The 13,633-nt window shown below is 37.4% G+C and overlaps 1 protein-coding gene across 1 annotated transcript in view; it reads right to left on the bottom strand.

Annotated features, from left to right (window-relative positions):
- FOXP2 (forkhead box P2) overlaps window positions 1-13,633 on the bottom strand; it is a 390,491-nt gene that overhangs the window by 278,074 nt on the left and 98,784 nt on the right. The window contains exon 4 of the mRNA XM_059473417.1: window positions 3,298-3,381. The gene's annotated coding sequence lies outside the window, so the exon portion shown is untranslated. The remainder of the gene's footprint in view (window positions 1-3,297; window positions 3,382-13,633) is intronic.

Raw genomic sequence — 13,633 nt, forward strand, 5'->3', positions numbered from 1 at the left:
CTCATCTTTCCAGGTCATAAATTCTAGTCTATCAATGCGCACTACTTTTTGACAAAAGTTGACTTCAGGTTCCCCCCCAAATCACCAATTTATAGCTATTCAAAATCACCCTGAAAAGATAATTCAGAATTCTAAGAAAAATAGGGTCTCTGTTCTAATACAACTCCAATAAAGCATAAAGTACCATTTATGTTTCAAATTCTTCCTGTTAGAAGCCATATAAAAGACAAAGCCCATCAAACCACATCTAATTACTTGCAAACCAGATACCATCCTTCTCTTTCAGCATTATGCTGCATACCCTCCTTTCATTCACTTACAGAAGTATTAAAACTCCTTTGCTTTCTGAGCAGACATGTGAAAGGTTTGGATTTCCTTGTGGACAAACTTAATGCCAGTCCATTATGCAGCCAGTGGAAAACATCCTACCTTTGACATGTTGGTCACCAACATGGTCACCAGCAATGAGTCCTTACATAACTCGAGTCAATTTCCGTGCAGATGCAAGATACCTACACGAGATATTCTTCTGTACTAACCTAACAGTGTAATTATGTTTGCTCTCTACAAAATAAACACATGCATATAGACTAAATATTTCATAGTACACGAAATGTGTGCATATACATGTACATGAGCTGTGACGTTTCAAGTTTTTGTTTCCTGTAGTACCAGAAATAAACTGGAATGAGCACAATGTCTCCTCTTCTCCAAACTGACAACACAGAAGAGCTAGATCAATTTAATAATCATTAATACCAGCATTTATTTCGCTTTTTTTTCAAAGCCTAAGTAACTCAGAAAACAGAGATGTAAATGTATCCCTAGCAGTCTCAAAACTGTCTATTTGAGTCATCAGTCAGAAAACAGAACACGTTTGCTTTCACATTTCTCGGAGCACTGTCTCAGTTTTTCTAAAACTTACTCCTATAGAGTTAAGTGTTCTATTGAGAGGACAAAAAACAAACAGATTTTTTTCTCTCTGTTGATTAAAAATGTATTCATAATTGCAATTTTATTTTTATGCACATCTATCACTACATTTAAACTGAATCTCAGTTTTCAATCATTTCAAAGACACCATATCCTGCCATTAAAAAACCTATTGATTTTAAATACCATACTGAAGAATTAGCATTCAGAATTTACTACTGTTTCCTCATTGACTGCAAAAACATTCCTTCTCCATTTTCACATACTGCAAGAAATAGAGACCAACACTAAAAAGGCCAAAAAGATTTTGGCTTCCTTTACAGAAAGCATTTTTATAGAATATATTTAACTTAAAGTTATGGAAGAAAATAATGGAGGAATCAGAACAGCAGTTACTTTCTTTCATATGCTTTAAGTTTCAGACATACTGGAATTCAATAAAATTGTACTGCCAAAATATCAGAGTTGCACAACTCGGTTACACTGCATTTTGGCCATTATTTGTCAGAACATAGAAAACTTCCAGAGAAAATATCCTTTAAAAACAAAAACACCCTTGCTGATTCAACAGATTTAAACTACAGTTTCCATCAAACTCCAGTTTCTATCAGTTTTCCAAAATACTGACACTATCAAAAAACTATCTAACATAACTACATGTAAGTTACACCACTCAGGCAAGTACAAATAGATATGTCACAGAAATCCAGCCATATTTCCATTGCTACATAGAAAGCAAAGAATCTGATATTTCTCACTGGTTTTTTTCTACTGAATAATGAAGAAAACCCCACTGTTTTGCAAATAAATATATTACTAAATACTAACATATAGTCATGTAAAGGTTTGCACATGATATCAGTAATATCTACAGTTTTCCTGTATAGTGCTGTATATCCTTTGACTTACAACATTTATATCTAATCTTCCTTCTTTTCCTGGCTTCACCATATTCACACTGTAGCCTTCCAGCCAGTGCCTTAACTCCTTGGAAAAAGGTGAAGTTAAATCAGAATAAAACAATTTTCCTTTCTTATTACTCATTGAAGACAGTCACAGTGAAACACACACCAGAACAGTCTTCTTTTACACTACTTTGAACTAGGTCAGAAAGGGCTGTTCTTCTTCACACAGGGTAAAATGTCAAAAAACTTGTTATAAACATAGTTTCAGGACTAATTACTGTCATCATCATTAACTCCTGTGGAACAGCTGTTTCTTCTTTCCTTCCAGAGGTATCAATACATTCAGATGGATATACCAATATTATGGAGTATATGGGTATATCAGAGTATCTAGTAATACTTTAGCAGTTGGTACACATGGCATATTATTTGTATTTACATATTTGTTTCTAATTCCTGGTGTACGCAGAAGAATTTGGTCTGGTTACTATTTTGGCAAGTTAGTTGCACCCTGTTGACATCTGGATCATAAAAGTTTAGTACCAGGCCCAACTGACCATATTTTGCAATTTATATATTGAAATATTGCCTAAAAACTTTGAATTTGAAAAGTTCTGGGCATATTCTCAAAAAAATTTATACCTCCTTAGGAAATGTAGAATATGAACAACTGCAACACTCAACATTTTTTTTTGTTGCAATAGCAATTATGAAAACCCCAAAATAAATGTGACGGCCTTGCTAAGCTCTCATCTTACACTAACTTCTTCAGGATCTCATTTTCCAGTCTAAGTTAAAAGGACCTGATAGCCACTTGTACATGATGCACAGAAGATAGCTGTGGAGCAAAGCAAGGTACTCAGTGCAGGCATGCCAAGGCCCCAGTGGCACTGTACCCATTGATAGTGTGCTGTCCCAGGCAGGTTCAGCCTGTTAACACACACAGCAGCTGAAATAAGGCTTGATCTTATATCCTTGACATGATGGAATTCCTGGTTACCAAAGGAATACAGATCATCCTAGATTCAAAAAACAAGTAATATCCAAACTCAGGAATTCTTCATTATTTATTATAATGTCTTTTCCTTTTAAAATTCTATTTTTCACAAGAGATACAGTCTAAAACAATTTTCAAAACAAATTAGCCTAATTATCATACTCCTAATACAGCTGATGTAATGAAACTGTACAGTGTAAGTTAACTCCAGAGTTCCAGCGACCTGGGTGACAGAACCATGGTTTCACCTATTTTCATGAAAAGGTATGTAGGGAAATGCTACATGAATCAGATATTGTCTGCTATCTAGTCCCAATACAAGCAGTCATACGTCTCAGCGAATCAGGGAAAGCAGAGACCACCTAGCTGAATTTGGATTGTTAAGCAAGAACTACAATACCGGCACAAATGGAAGTTGCAAAAAAAAATGTCTTTGATTTGTGATGATTGATTTGTACTCACCTGCTTCTTCTAAGCCTCAAAAACACCTTTTAACTTCAACCTTGAACTGAAGTGATGTCCAAGATCAATTCTAGTACCACAATCCTGACAAAACAGAGAGAAATGTTTACAGCTATTTAGAATCATTTAACAAAACCAACATAGAATCTGGCTTAATCATTCCCTCTAATTTGTTCTCTTAACAAGTAATAAGATTAAAGGTAGTCCACAAAGAAATATAGTTGTTCACCAAGTTTCTTCCATGCAGCAGAGTGACAGCTAAGGCATCACTCAAATTCTAGTCCTGTGGTTTTATTCTATTTTCATTATTGTAGTAACCAAGGGCAAACAAAACGAAGGCTTCCCTGAAGTAGTTAGTTTCAGGCAGAGAACTGCACACAATATCACTACTAGTAAGTCCACAGGGTCATCTGAAGGAAGGGACAGAAGCTGGGAGACAGCATGCCAAGAAAATTTAAATCTGTATGTGTGCTAGGAAGGACAAAAGGACAAGCAAAAAGGAAAAAAAACACCAGCTTTGAAGCTGAGACTGGAAGACTGCAATGAAGAGAGAAGGTTGGACAAGGCAGAAGAAATAAAGAACATGCAGGTCTGTAGAACATTTATATTACACCTATGCCTCAGCACATTTCTCTTGCCTGAAATCAACTGGCACAGACAATCCTCATCTATGTAGGATAATCCTACACCTATGTAGCATAGTCACATATGCTCTGAAACAGAAGGGTTCCATAAAAATTGTCTAATGGAGGTGGTCAAATAAATGTCTGGGAATTTTCTGGAACAATGTTAGTTCGCAAAGACATTCACTATGGCAGAGACATGGAAATATTTCCAGGCATTGTTTAATTTAATAATATAGACACAGACTTAATGCCTGAAACTCTGCTATCTCTGAAGTAGATCCTACCAGCCTCTCGATGGTGCCTCTTGGCAATTCTCTCTTGCTGACAAGGTCAGACAGAAGCAGGCTGAAGAGTAAAATGAATGTAAAATTTTTTAAAGAAAATACTTCTTTCCCACAGTTAAAAAAAAAAAAAAAAATCTGTGTTCCAACTGGCATTATTAATACACACTTTGTTACAAGATGTTTGGACATTTAAAAGAGCTGCAGTTCTAACTGCTTCCTTTGTTTGTAGAGTGTAACAAAACCTGCTGGGAAGGTCGAAGTTCCTAGAATACTGAAAGCTACCTGGCAGCCTCTGTAGTAGAGCAAGTGAAGAAGGGAGAGCAAAGAATGACAGGCTGGAGAAATAAACACTCCATGAAACCCCTGCACAGTAGGACAGCACTGGGAAATGAGAAGGATATCTTATGAGCTTAATACAAAGCAAAAAAGAGAAGGAAATGTTAAAAAACAGGTAAGGAACCTAAGGCAAATATGAGGAGGTGAAGGTGGGTGGTAATTCTTAAAAGTTTTCGAAAAGTAAAATATGTGTCAACGAAACTTTGCTTGATGGTCATGTGGACACCCTGATCCACAATGTAAATGTCCAACCAACTGAGTGAAAAGCATTCATCTCACTGACCTATTTCCCATTAAAAGGTTGAAGTTTTGCCTCTAAATAGCTATGCCTCTGTCTTTGAAGCTTCTTGTGCACCTGAATTCTAGACCTAAATACACATTACAGTTATTTCTTCAACACTGCATCTTGTTGACAGATAATATGTAAGCTTTAAATGCAAATATTCTGTATTTCTTTTTTTTCCCATACTCCACTACACCAAAATATTTTCAAATCATCAGTTTTCTTAGCTTGGAGTGTATCAAACATCACTTAGCGCTTCATCTCAGAAAAAAAGCCAGGACAGTCAGTTATTATACATGAAATCCTGTACCAAAATAGGACCCATTTTGTTGAGATAAAGCCTTTTCAGAAGAAATTTTTCATTATAATATTTTTGGTAATTAGTCTTAATATGAAAAAAACCTACAATCATTAATCTCAATTATTTTATTTGGTCTATTTCTGGATTTCTATACTTCTTCAGAAATCAATAAGAACTATTTAAATTGGTGAGGATGCACAAAGTAAGTGTGACAGGTCACAGACAGATAGCAGGTCTTGCCTACCAATTCTCTTTTTAACTATGCCAATTTTCATCTTTAGAATCTTATCTATTGACTTCTGTTTCATTTATGACACATTTCAGTGTGGTTTACCTGACAAAGGCAGAAGACTCCTAAAAAATATTACTTCTGTTATAAGCTTTTATTTGTTTTGATTTTTGTTAGCATCCTAAAACCTGGATCTGAATCATTCCAGTTATTCCAGTCTAACACTAACATTTCTCTACCTTCCACCTGAACTAGAAGATTCCATCCCTTGGGTACCAGCAGGTAGAGCTTTAATTGTTTACCTCTCCCCTACTGACAGTGCTTACAGAGATATGTTCCCATTTTCCAACATCTAACAATTCCATCTGAGCCTTAAAAATTTACAAATTCACAGACCTTGTTAACCGAAGCTTTAAAAGCATCCCGACAGAATGTTAATTGTCATAGTTGTGTCAGAAATCCCTAGAATACTTAATTAAAATGAAAGTCAAATTCATTCCTGGATGAAGACTTAGAAACTTGACTTAAATAAATACAATGCCCATGTGCTGCAAGCTATTTCTTTAACTCATTCATTTACTTGCTGCCATCACATCTTAGCTTATTTCACATTTAGACCACAAATCATTAGGATAAGTTTACCTGTTATATGTTCGTACACTGCCTCTAAGATAGTATTTTGATTTGAGACTACATGGTTTTACTCCTTATCCTGCCTCCTTGGTGTTTTTTGGTATTTTTTAAAATGTAAATAATCCCACCAAAGTGCACTATAGCACTCAAGCAGGTCTCCTGTTTGATAGATCAAGTTGCCATGATGTGTGACTATTTCAGGTAAGAACTGCTTGTTCAGATTTCTTCTACAGTAAAAATGGTTCAAACTGCATTACTGCTTGAAGTGGGTATCTGTATAAAATATTCTGATGGAGCACTACTCACCAAAGCATGCAAGAAAATTTTAGGACCTGGTTGAGGGCTATCTATTGTTAATATTAGGTACGCTTGTTTTTAGTCAGATCAATTGAGCCGAAATCACCACTGGTTTCACTAAAGCAAAAATGACTTGCTGAAGAGACTGTTTAGTATTTTAAAGACATAAACATTCACTGGTATCTGTAGCTTCCAACTCTCTATCACATAGGACTCACACAATTAAAAAAAACCTCTTAATTCATAGCAGGACTTCTGAACAAGTCTTAAATTGCACTACATCAATGGGTCCTGAAATTTATTTGAAAATGCATCACTTACAATCTATAATGTATAGCTTCTAAAACTATGAAAACATGCAAATTTACCTAGCAGACTGTGTATTTTAATTATATTTGAACTACTTCAACACATTAATTTAAACTACAAAAAATACAATTTTTGAAGACTATTATATAAACTGCAGAACTGCAAACAGTACAGACACCACCTTTCTTCCTGATTTCAGGATTTCACATTTCTGTGATAGAAAGACACACAGAAGCTCATAACCAGATGAGCACTACTGAATGTCATTATAATTAACAAGAACATGCAAAATTAATTAGTTATGTTTATAATCAGTCCAAAGTTAAATGAACCAATGAAAAGACCTTCATACTACCATGATCTCATCACCTAATTTTTACATACTATTTTACATTCCTACTTAGACAAATGAAAGCAGGCTTACATTATCAGTGGGTCCAAATGAAAGTTCTGTGGAGCTGGGAGAAGCATATATTTTTTTATGTGGCACAGAGAAATAAATTAATTCCTATATGATTCTTGAGCTGTCAAGCTTCCCCAACTACATATTTTCCAAATTTTTCAATGCTATGTACTTATAAAGGTTCACATTATAGTCTATACCACAAAAATTATTCTTGAACTTTTACAACATGGAATTTCCTATGCAAAGCATCCATACAACATTAATCCACAAAACATGCAGCTCTGCAAAGAAGTAAGCCAAGTATATTAATAAAATTTACAAAAAATAATTAAAAATCTAATATTAAATGCCCTGGAAATTGCCCGGTGACGGAAAAACGTCCACATGGACTAAATGCATCATCTACTTCCAGTGTGTTCCATCCACTGTGCAACTGATGCACAGGTTGCATCAAACTCCTCTTGGGGAAGAGGGGCTGGGGGGGAGATGTTGCTCCATTTAGGTCTTACTTATCCTAAAGACTAACAGGACACCCATCACCTGTACCCATCAAAGCCCAATGGAGGAAATGGAGACAATACCAATGAATGGGAAGCCTGGAGTGATGGAAAAATCATCCCTCAGTCTTTTCTTTCAAAATAGCCACAGCAACATTGTCTGAATAGTTGGATATACATGGTAAACCATCCCTGAGGCAGGTCTAACTTGCTTGACTTGCCCCTACACGATAGATAACCTGTGTTGACACTAATCTTTTAAGTATGCACGATACCAATACCATATTTATAGAGATTTCTATCCAGTGTGCACAGATACCATACCTTTATCCTCAGGCATGTCTGTCTTTCCTCTAAAAACACATAATTTATTCTAAGACAACTCAGAGAAAAGCCAATTTCCATTTGTTGAAGTTTCTTATAAGAAATTGCAACAGTCCACACTAATTTGGGGGGAATAATATAAGCAAAAATATGAAAGCAATTAGCTATTCCTAAATAGTTTGTTCTACAATACCACTAACACAATGGCACTGCAGTCTTGTGAATTACTTACAGAATTATGATGTGTTTCTCCCTTTTTCTCCTGTGATGTGATTAGAAGGGATTCAGAAATGCTACCACATAGGAATGTGTTGGAGAATTTTGCTCAGACATGGCTTATACAGTTTTGTTCAGACATGCCATAATCATATACAGCTGATTGATAAGTAAAAGGCAGCTGTAAACTGTAAATTCTCAAACCCTGTTCCTGTAAACAACAAAATTCTCAGGCACGTTTCTGTAAACAGCAGAAGTTCTCAGGTTGTTTTTTAATAACAAGTAAATATCTTGTCCTTGGATAAGCATGGGAAAGCAAAAGTGACAAACATGGAGGCCTTGAGAACCATTCATAACAGGATGAGAAAACAAGTCTTGGTCTCAATAACAAACCACAGGTATTGAAAACAAAAGGAGGGGGGTTGATGTGTAATCTGTAACCTATGATGAGCTCGGGTTTTGCAATATGTATGAACTTAATTAACACTGTTATAAAATGTGCATGGTGGATCAATAAATCGGAGTTCGATGCTGATCAAAGGATGGGTCATCTCCCTTCACTTTCTACAAGAATGTAGCACAACTTCAGAAAGTAGTATCTCAAAAGTGCACACACAGGGTGATTATCCTGAGTTGTCTAACATATCTAGTTGTTCCTTTAAGGAGACATATGTAGAGATTTTTGACCTATTAAGACAAAGTTGAAAACACCTCACCCTCCTGCCATGATACACCATATCACAGACTCTCCCACTCACAGAGTGGTTGACGAGTCACAGCTGCATAAAGCATCTGAATTCAGACTGGGTCACTTGGTACATTAGACAGAGGCACCTCCAAAACTTGCAAGAAAGGTGATTCCTTCCCTAGGCAACCATTTCCATTGCATAATCATCCTTCTACCGAAAATCTTTTCCCTTCTATTGAATCAATAAAGATGATTCAATAAAACCTTCACACATGAGTCCCACGCATTCCAACTGTTCCTTCAAATAAAGGGCAACCCTCAACCCCCTTTTCTGCCTGAGCTTGCATCCATCCATCTCTAAATCCCAACTTTTGAGTTGTTCTGCCACTTAGTAGTTTATTCCAATGATACCACCATTCTGGATCTACATCTGGAAGTCTAGATCCTCCTGTTTCTTTCCCACCAACAAAAATCTTGTCTAAATAAATATATTGAAAACTCAACAAAACCAACAACAAACATAGATAATTAAAGAGTTACAACTTTCAGGGAGAAAAAGAACCAATAAACTGTGTGAAGTCCACGCCTACAAACAACACAGAACAGGAAACCTAAAATACACACACTCCTTGAGCTCCTAAAGACCACAAGAAAACAGACCAAAAAATTATGATAAATAAGCCAAACTGTGCAGAAAAAAAAAATGAAGCGGTGAAAAAAAAAAAAAAAAAAAACACAAAACAAGCAAACAAAAAGTTCCATAAACAAAAGATAATTTGCCTGTGCAGCCTCAATCTCCTGCCAAAAACGTCACCATAAATATAAAGACAGAAATTGTCTCACCAATTGCTGTCATCTCCATTAACTGACTGTTTGCAGCATCGCAAAGTGTATGTTTTCTTCTTTGGCTGAACAGCAGGAAACCCCCTCATCAACACAGAGCTTTCTTGGGGCTTCCATAGCCCTAACCCATCCTCAGTCTGGGCACCTCAAGAACTGCTTACATTGCTTAGGAGGTTGCTTCAATACTGATATGATCACCACAGTTAGTTACAGATAATTGTCACAAACTAAATTTCTGGAAGATGACTGGATCCTTGCAGAGGTCCCTTGCCTAAACCCAAAATTTTACATTACTTCATTAATTGTGTCTTTTGTAAAGAACATAATTAGAACAGAATTATGTCCTTGATTTCTTCTCAGAGACCCTGCCTAGTGACCTGAGTGATAGGTCTCTCCAGAGGATTGGTCTGCAGCGGGAAAATTCTTACACATAGGCCAGTCCTCCTTGCAGGCGCAGCAAGTCTTCAGCTATGCTGTATTTTGATATGGACCACTTCAGATCACTGGGCAAGTGTTGTCATCTTATTGCAAAGCTCCCATACCTTCTCGGTGATTTCTCATGGCCAGCTCCTCACAACACTCACTCCTTCTTCACAGCTCAGCCAACAAACTCCATCTCACTCCTCACCCAGCTAACCCACTCTTTTGTAGCATTCGACTTTTCACTGGACACAGCTGTGGCCTATTAAGGGCAGGCCTGTTCCTAATCTTTGGTGATTAGTGCAGCTCCTCAGGTGTGAGACTACCTTCTGCACTATCTTTATTTTCTTACATTCTGTCCCTCCATAGGCACAGGTTTCTTTTTACTCATTAGAGAACGAGTGCTCATGGTTACCAGATCCATCTGGCAGTTAACAGTCCATTAATGTTCAATAACCACAGACTCCCTTTCAGCACTGGCCAAGGCAGATGACATCAAGAAAGACATAGGCTATAAATATAAGCCATGCTCTGGATCAAACCCCCAAAGACACCTGGGAAACAGAACACCTTCATAACACTGAAAAATGTCCCTAGAAGCAGGGCAGATAAATATTAGGGCTGTTGGATATTTCTGCCTGTCTTGTACAAGCACATCACATATCGGGGTACGACTCAAAGTAAATTTCTAGCCGCAGTCAATAACTGCTTTGATGTAGATTAGAATCTATGCCCTTGAAGGGGCAACAAAAGCCAAAAAAACTGTACCACCATTTCAAAGAGGGTCACTGAATAAAAATGAGTAAGCTTGTTACAAGGAAGAAAAAAGAATCGGCTGCAAAAGTCACATTTTTACAAGTGGCACAGAGACTGATTAAAGACACCTTTTGCAAGCTCAAAAGAAATGCATACAACCTAAAAAAGACTGAAAAAATCCAGAGAAGGGACCTGTCATGAACAAATGGGATGAAGGAGGCTATTAGAAAGAAAAAAGCATTCTTGTAGAAGTTTCAAGTTGTGTCCAAGTAAGGAAAACAGAAAGGATTGTAATCTTTGGAAGGTTTAAACATAAAACACAGTCCAGGGTCAGAGGCCTGCAGGACCAGCAGCTCCCTACAGGCTGGAAGCCAGAAGCTGTGGGGGCTGTCCATGGTCAGAGCAGGACCTTGCTGCCCTTGCTAAGGGAGAAGAGCAGCCCAAGGGGCAGCTGGGGGCAGCCCCAGCCCACAGCACACTCAGAGATGGCTAAGGCCCGGGTGAGAATCAGCCTTGGTGAGGAGCCTCCCACAGACACCCATCCAGGGGCTTCTGCTGAGGCTGGCAGAAAGCAGGGGCCACTAAAAATCAGGGGGTTTATCCACACCAGAGAAGACTCGAGAAGTTACTAGGCCAGACATCCTCCTCAGAAAAACACGTGAGATGATCTGTCTTGAACTGAAGTGCCATTAGAGAACATGAGAAAAAAAGACAAACTGAGCTCTAACAAGTTATTAGACTGGAGTGCATCCATCCCATCAACAACTCTAAAGGGACTTGAGTATTAAACTCCTGAACTTGCAATAGAAAAATGCCTCAAATTGCCTTAAAATCTAACAAAGGTGGCAAATATGAAAACAATCCTAAAATATCTACAGAAGCTCCAGAAAGCTCCAGATCAGTACACATGGAGTGCACACTGGACAACTTTCTACAGGCTACAATAAAGTTTATGTGTATGTCAATATGAATGACATGTTGTTTAGGAATCAACATTCCAGTATGGAAATGAAAGACACACTTTGGATTATCTGAGTTTTTTTGAGAAGTTACTGAGAACATGGACAAATGGAGATCCCCTTTTAAGTCATGTATTTCCAAAAATCATTTTACAAGCTCTCTTACCCGAAGTCTCTAAAAGAAACTAAGCAACATAGGACAAAAAAAAGGGAGGTCCCTAAAAATTTAAAAATTTAAGAATTTAAAAGAGAGAATATTAGGAATAAGAATAAATGACAGTTTGCAGTATTTCCAAGAAGGATATCATAGAATCATTATTAAGGTTAGAAAAGATCTCCAAGATCACCATGTCCAACTTTTGTCCAAACAATACTGTGCCAACTAAACCACCATGACAACTAAACCACAGCACCAAGTGCTGTGTTCAGTCATTTCCTGAACACCTCCAGGCATGGTGACTCCCTCATCAGTTCCCTTCTCATTACAAATCCTGGACATCCTTTGCATGAAAAGATTCCTCCCGATGTCCAACCTGAACCTCTCCTGGTGCAGCTTGAGGCAATTTCCCCTAGTCCTGTTGCTGCTTGCCTGGGTAAAGAGGCTGATCCCCACGTGGCCAAAGCCTCATTTCAGGCAGCTGCTGGGATGGTCAGGCACTGGAGTAAGTCACCCACGGAGGCTCTTGACTCCTCATACCTGGAGAGACATTTGGGTCTGGCACTGGGTGATGTGGTTTCGTGGTTAAGGAGTTACAGTGCTAGTGCTGAATGGTAGTTGGACAATCTTGTTATCATTCTATGATTCTATGGAATTTGAATGCATGCAGGATCCAGATTCTGCCTGCAACTTTTGGAAACCGCCTCACATACCTGCAGAACTTCAATACAACTCTTCACACTCAGTAGGACTCTGTAGGTGATCTCACACGAAATATATAGGTATCTTCAACATTATTTTTTAATTACCTTTTGGACAATACTGTTAAAGAAGCAAAACACCTTACACTAGTGATTTAAACCAAATGGTAAAATCCAAAGAAAGAGGAATCAAATATTTAATTTCCTAAGATAATAAAGTGTATTTGTTCATAAAGAAGCAAAGCTGAAGAGGGACTTTTAACAAGGGTATGTAGTGATAGGCCAAGAGGCAATGGCTTGAAACTGAAACAAGGTAGATTTACATTACATATATGGAAGAAACTCTTTACTGCAAGAGGGATGAGACGCTGGATCAGGCTGCCCAGAGACTTTGTGACTGCTCCTGTTCCAGGAAATATTCAAAACAACTTAGTCCAGGGATAGGTGTCCCTGTCGGTGGCAGCGGGCTGGAACTAGAGGATCTTCAAGGTCCCTTCCAGCCAAACCACTCTAAAACTATGAAGGGTCTACAAATGAGTTCAATCCCTTTAACAGACTGAAAAAACCCAGCAGTTTTCTAACAAATTATGGGTTCAGGTTAATTTAGGCATTTATACTAGTTCTCATTTCTGTATTAACTTTCATAATAAATGACAAAATTCTCTTAACAACCTCCTGCACTGTATGATGTACTCGTTGCTCATGAAACATAAAACTTCTATCTGACACATACAAATCAAAACATAATGGGAATGTAGATAGCTTTTATATTTTAAAAGCAGTAAATTATCTTGGACATTTATTATTTTTATGCTTATCTTGTGACTTTCTTCAACCCATCAATTTCGCATGAATAAAATTACCCTCTTACAAACAGCTTCAGGCATACAAACTCAATATAAAATAAATACAGTAAAATATTGATAAGCTAAATTATGTAGCTTTTCTTTCCGAAACATTAACATATATTTTCTTTTAAAGAGGGATGATTGAAATGCATAGGGTAAGACAGTCCTGGCAGATAAGAACTTTACTTCAAAAAGGTACCATGTCATTACTTTTGCTAGGAAT

This window comes from Ammospiza nelsoni, chromosome 5, assembly GCF_027579445.1.
Source record: "Ammospiza nelsoni isolate bAmmNel1 chromosome 5, bAmmNel1.pri, whole genome shotgun sequence".
NCBI lineage: Eukaryota > Metazoa > Chordata > Aves > Passeriformes > Passerellidae > Ammospiza > Ammospiza nelsoni.